We start from the raw sequence: 6,563 nt of genomic DNA on the forward strand, positions 1-6,563 counted from the left end.
CCTCAGCGCCACATAAGCAAAAAGAAAAAAGCCGGAAGTGGTGCTGTGGCTCAAGTGGTAGAGCGCTAGCCTTGAGCTGAAGAGCTGAGGGACAGCACCCGGGCCCAGAGTTCAGGCCCCACGACCGGACCCAAAAAATAAAAAAAAAAAGAAAGAAAGAAAGAAAAGGAAAAGTAATACATTAAACCATGTGTAAACAACAACAAAAAACCAAACATGAAACAACATACACAGGGACTGGGAATGTGGCTTAGTGCTTGCCTAGCATGCATCAAGCCCTGGTTTGATTCCTCAGGACCACATATACAGAAAAAGTAGGAACTGGTGCTGTGGCTCCAGTGGTAGAGTGCTAGCCTGGAGCAGAGAGGCTCAAGGACAGTACCTAGGCCCTGAGTTCAAGCTCCAAGATAAGCAAAACACAACAACAAAAAACTACACACACCCACAGAGCTGGCCCCAACCTATGTCAGATCTAAGATATCTTCTCCCTTTCTGTATAATTTGGATGCAAACACTTAAGCTTTGTACAGACCATATGCCTAGTGTTAGCAAAACCTCCCGGCAACTGCCAAGTGAGAACATTACTGGAAGTGAGCATCCCAACTTCAATCACTAAATTAGTGCTAGGGTCATAATGTTGCTGAAATAGGATATGACAAAGTATATTTTCTTGGGTGGAGCAGTATATGGAATTCATTTTTTAAAAGCAAGGATTTGAGAGTCTTTCTTCTTCTTTTGTTTCTTTTTCATTTTTTTTTTTTTTGATCAGTCACAGGGCTTAAACTCAGTCAGGGCCTGGGTGCTGTCCCTGAGGTTTTTCTGCTCAAGGCTAGTACTCTACCACTTTGAGCCACATTGCCACTTTCCAGCTTTCTGGTGGTTAACTAAAGATGAGTCTCACAGACTTTCCTGCCTGGCAACATCAAACTGCAATTCTCAGATCTCAGCCTCCTGAATAGCTATGATTACAGGCATGAGCCACTGGTGCCCAGCTTCTTTGTGTTTTCTTTTCTTTTTTTTCTTTTCTTTCTTCTTCTTTATTTTTTTTGGTCAGTCGTGGGGGCCTGAACTCTGGGCCTGGGCAATGTCCCTCAGCTCTTCAGCTCAAGGCTAGTGCCTTGAATCGAACCCAGGGCCTCAGGCATGCAAGGCAAGCACTCTACCACTGAGCCACCTTCCCAGCCCATGAGTAAAAAGAGCATTCTAACCAATTTTCTGCATGGACATTAGGAAATGTTTGCCTCTTTTTTTTTTTTAAACTATTCCTCTACTTTAACTGTTACAATAAAATAAATCCTTGCTAAAACTTTCTTTAAAAAGGGGAGCACAGTGGAACACTATGGACACTGGTAAAAGTAAAATATGCAACTAGTGGGTGGAGATGGAAGAGAGGGAATGGGAGAAAGTGAGAACAGATGATACTGAATGGGAATGTACTTATTACCTGGTGTATGTAAATGTAACACTGCTGTATATCACCTCCAGGAGGAGGAGGGGGAGGAGGAGGAGGAGGAGGAGGAGGAGAAGGAGAAGAAGAAGAAGAAGAAGGAGAGCAGTGGCTCATGCCTGTAATCCTAGCTACTCAGGAGGCTGAGATCTAAGGATTTCAGTTCAAAGCCTGCCTGAGCAGGAAAGTCTATGAGACTCTTATCTACAATTAGCCACCTAAAAGCCAGAAGTGGCAATGTGGCTCAAGTGGTAGAGCTCTAGCCTTGAGCACAAAAGCTCATGAATCTCACCCTGGCCCTGAGTTCAAGCCCCAGAACTGGCACCAATTGGGGAAAGAAAAAAAAAAAGGAGTAGGGTGCTAGAGAGGTGGCTCAGGCCTGCAATCCTAGCTACTCAGGAGGCTAAGATCTGAGGATTGAAGTTTAATGCCAGCCTGGGCAGGAAAATCTATGAGACTCTTATCTTCAACTAACACACGCACACACATGCGCGTGCATGTGCCTAAATGAAGCTGAGGCTTATGTGAGAGAGCGCTAGCTTTGAGCCAAATAAAAAAACCTCAGGGACTGGGAAGGTGGCTCAGGGGTAGAGTGTTTGCCTTGCATGCATGAGTTCAATTCCTGGGTTCAATTCCTCAGTACCACATAAGCAGAAAAAGCCAGAAGTGGTGCTATGGCTCAAGTAGTAGAGCGCTAGCCTTAAACTGAAGAGCTGAGAGACAGCTCTCAGGCCCAGAGTTCAGGCCCCACTACTAACAAAATTAAGTAAGTACCCAGGTGCTTAGTTAAGGCCTTATAACCTGCACAAAAAAAAGGGGGGTGAGTTGAAGGTATACATCTCAGTGGTAGAGCCTCAAACTTAATATTACAAAGCCTCAGGAAGGAAAGGAAAGGAAGAGGAGAAAGAAGAGCTGACAGAGGAGACCAGAAAGTAGTAGTCCAGGAAGTCAAGCTGTTATGTAGGTTGTCACTTTTGTTCACCAACTTCTTGCAATTACAAAGTTAAATATCTACATTATAAGGTAAAACCTTTCCCACATACTACTGTAATTTAAAATAAGACTGCAGATATCACTCCAGTGGTATGGTGGTTGCGAGATGTTGAACTGAATCACCAGAAACACACAAACACACCACCACCACCACCACCACCACGGGATGAGAATGTGCTTCCCAGTAGAACAGAGTTTTTAACATGGGTACCCCCATCAACACCCCTCTTGAAAAAAAATTAAATAAGAATAAAACGAAACTCTGGCTGGGGTGGTAGCTCACGTATATAAACCCAGCACTCTGAAGTCTAAGGTAGGAGGATAGGGAGTTGGAGGCCAGCCTGGGTATATAACAAGATCCTAATTCAAAGAAAAAAAATAAATATTTCAATTTTAGTAGCACCTTATGTGGAGCTCAAAGTATTTAATGTATAATAGCCTTAATCTTCCTAAAAGATAGAAAAAAAGTATATGACAGTCAGTTTTAAGACCAGCTCAATTCTAACTAGAATTAAGATTTTTTTTTTGGGGGGGTGGTCTTGAGAACTAGAGCTTGAACTCAAGGTCTTGTACTCTTGCTTAGCATTTTCACTCAAAGCTGTTGCTCTACCACTTGAGCTAAAATTCTACTTCCAGCATTTTCGCTCAAAGCTGTTGCTCACCACTTGAACTACAGTTCTACTTCCAGCTTTTTTGGTGGTTAGTTAAAGAGTCTCATAGACTTTCCTGCCTGGACTGTCTCTGAACAGTGATCCTAATGCTCAGCCTCTTGAGTAAGTAGGATTACAGATATGAGCCACCAGCACCTGGCACTTTCCTTGTTTAAACAGAATTTCATTGGTGTTTCATTAGTTAGCTTTTGTTAGGTCCCATATAAGAAGAAAGATATGAAAATTTTAATTATTTTAGATACTGGCAGATTGTATTATAAAATAATATTCCCACTGGGCATTGTAATCCTAACTACACATAAGACTGAGATCTGAGAATCATGGTTCAAAGCCAATCCAGGCAGGAAAGTCTCTTGAGACTCTTATCTCCAGTTAACCACCAAAAAGGCAGAAGTGGAGCTATGGCTCAAGTAGTAGAGTGCTAGCCTTGAGTAAAAGAACTCAGCAAGCATCTCCCAGGCAGAGTTCAAGCTACAGGTTCTGGAGAGAGACAGAGAGAGAATGTAGTACATGTAGTATATGTGTGTGAATGTATTTGTAGTGTGTATATGTAATGTGTATATTACTACCTTGTGTTGCCTAGCCTAGCTTTGTATACTTCCACTTCAAGCTTGTCTTTTGTTTTTCTTAAGGTCCTTGGGATCAATCCAAAGGCCTCTGCACAAGCATTCTACCACTAAGCTGTATTTACAGCCCTATTTTGTAAGTATATAGAATATTATACGAGTACAGATCCAAGAAAATGCCTGAATATATACACACTAATTTGTCCAAAGTGGTTACCATGGACAGGAAGATAAAAGAAGTATGAAGGAGGGGCTGGGAAGGTGGCTCAGTGGTAGAGCGCTTACCTTGCATGCATGAGGCTCTGGGTTCAATTCCTCAGCACCACATAAGCAAAAAGAAAAAAGCCGGAAGTGGCACTGTGGCTCAAGTGGTAGAGTGCTAGCCTTGAGCTGAAGAGCTGAGGGACAGCGCCCAGGCCCAGAGTGGGGCCCCAAAAACGGAACCAAAAAAAAAAATGTATGAAGGAGTGAAGGATAAGTTTTTTATTAAATTTCTTTTATTCTATATTTAAAGAAATAAAATACATAAATTTTATAATTTTAATAGTTAAGTGAAATTACAAAATTTTCATTGTTCTTAAGCTTTCTATGTTTAACATATCTTACGTTTATAATCAGCAAAAGATATCAAAACATAAACATTAAAAAAATAAAACATAAACATTTTTTAGAGACAGAACACATCTACCAGCTGACCTGAAAATTAGTTTAGGTAACATCTGGCTAGCCAAATCAATTGGTACCTTGTTGTTTCTTGAGTATATTTGAAGGTATTTATAACAAGCAAAGAATGAACAAACAAAAAAATACTGACTTTGATTCTTACTTTACTGCAATCAAATTATACAAGCTGGTCCTGGTGGCTCACATGTAATCCTATATACTCAGGAGACTGAAATCTGAGGTTCATGGTTCAAAGCCAGCCTGGGCAGGAAAGTCCAAGAGACTTTTTTTTTTTTTTGGTTAGTCATGGGGCTTGAACTCTGGTCCTGAATGCTGTCCCTGTGCTCTTCAGCTCAAGGCAAGTGCTCTATTACTTGAGCCAGAGCGCCACTTCCGGTTTTCTAGTGGTTTATTGGAGATAAGAGCGTCACGGACTTTCCTGTCCGGGCTGGCTTTGAACCACGATCCTCAGATCTCAGCCTCTTGAGTAGCTAGGATTACAGGCGTGAGCCACCGGCTCCCAGCTACAGGAGACTCTTATCTCCAATTAACTACCAGAAAACTAGAAGTGGCACTGTAGCTCAAGTGGTAGAGTGCTAGCCTTGTACTGAAGAGCTGAGGGACAGCACCCAGAACCTGAGTTCAAGCACCAAGACACATACACAAATACAGGCCTATAATCCCTGCTCAGGAGGTAGGAGCTGAGGATTATAAATTTGAGGCCACCCAAGGATGGAGAGCAAGACCCTGTCTCAAAAAAACAAAAGCCAAGGCTGGAGGTATGGCTCATATGGGAGAATGCCTGCTGTGAGCCAGAAAGCAGAGTAAGGGCACAAGATTCTGAGTTTCCCAGTATCACCAGTAACCTAGACTAGAATAAAAATTACCTTTCTGCCTCAGCCCACTGAGTGCTGGGACTACAGATATGAACTCTTATACTGGCTTCAAAATGTTCTTTAAGTGTTGATTTTGCTTGTGTTCTTATTTAAGTGGCTGCATTTTCTCTTTAAACAATGGAGTATAAAATCAATTCATGGTTTCTTTGGAAATCATTTTGTTCATTCACTTACTCCCTTTACCCAACATTTAAGTGTGTTCCTACATGCCAGAAACTCTATTAGCCCCCATGGACAAAAAGAAATAAATGAGATATACATTTGTCTTTAAGGTGCATTTAAAAAAAAATAGCTAATAACAAGGAAGGGTAAATGAGGATGCATATGGTTCAAGTAGATTGTTTGCAGGTATAAAAACAAACAAGGAAACCTGTTGAAATTGTTTTAGGAAGGGAGAAGAGGTCCTAATGATAAGAGGAGTAAAACTGATTAGAATACATTGTATATATGTGTGGAAATGTCACAATTAATCCTATCCTTGCACATTGTGTACTAGTACAATAAAATTAATTGGACTCTCTCTTATACTTACACACACACACACACACACACACACACACACACACACACACACACACACACACACACTAGCCAAAGGCTAGAAATGTAGCTCAAGTGGAAGAATGCTTGCCTAGCGTGTACAAGGCCTTGAGTCAATCACCAGTACTAATACTCATAATAGCTAAAAAAGTGGGAGAACTGATTGAGTAAACAAGTTCAAGATCAGCTTGGACAACGGGTTAAGATGTAGTCTCCAGAAAAAAATGATAATAAAAGGTCATTGTATTCCTGTAATTCCAGCACCCAGGAGATAGAGGCAAGAAGATGGAGATTACAGGTTTAGCAGCATTTGAAAGATTATGGGCATGAAGCAATCTATTAGAAAAACACACAAGTATCCAGGAGTCCACCAACTCATGCAATAATTCTAGCTACTCAGAAGGCTGAGATCTGAGGATCATGGTCAAAGTCAGCCTGGGCAGTAAAGTCCATAAGACTTTTTTTTTTGTCAGTCATGGGGCTTGAACTCTGGGCTTGGGCACTGTCCCTCAGCTCTTCAGCTCAAGGCTAGTGATCTACCTCTTGAGCCACAGCGCCACTTCTAGTTTTCTGGTGGTTAATTGGAGATAAGAATCTCATGGGTCCCTCAGTGGATGAATGGATCAAGAAAATGTGGTATATATATATATATATATATATATATATATGGAATTCTATGCCTCCATTAGAAAGAATGACATTGTCCCATTTGTTAGGAAATGGAAAGACTTGGAAAAAATTATATTAAGTGAAGTAAGCCAGGCCCAAAGAAACATAGGTCCCATGG

At 41.2% G+C, this 6,563-nt stretch overlaps 1 protein-coding gene across 1 annotated transcript in view; it reads right to left on the bottom strand.

Annotated features, from left to right (window-relative positions):
• The window catches only part of Fam222b (family with sequence similarity 222, member B), a 68,805-nt gene that overhangs the window by 35,408 nt on the left and 26,834 nt on the right, over nucleotides 1–6,563 (bottom strand). The gene's annotated exons all lie outside the window — the stretch shown is intronic.

The sequence above is a fragment of the Dipodomys ordii genome, unplaced genomic scaffold, assembly GCF_000151885.1.
Source record: "Dipodomys ordii isolate 6190 unplaced genomic scaffold, Dord_2.0 Scaffold31, whole genome shotgun sequence".
NCBI classification, from domain to species: Eukaryota; Metazoa; Chordata; class Mammalia; order Rodentia; family Heteromyidae; genus Dipodomys; species Dipodomys ordii.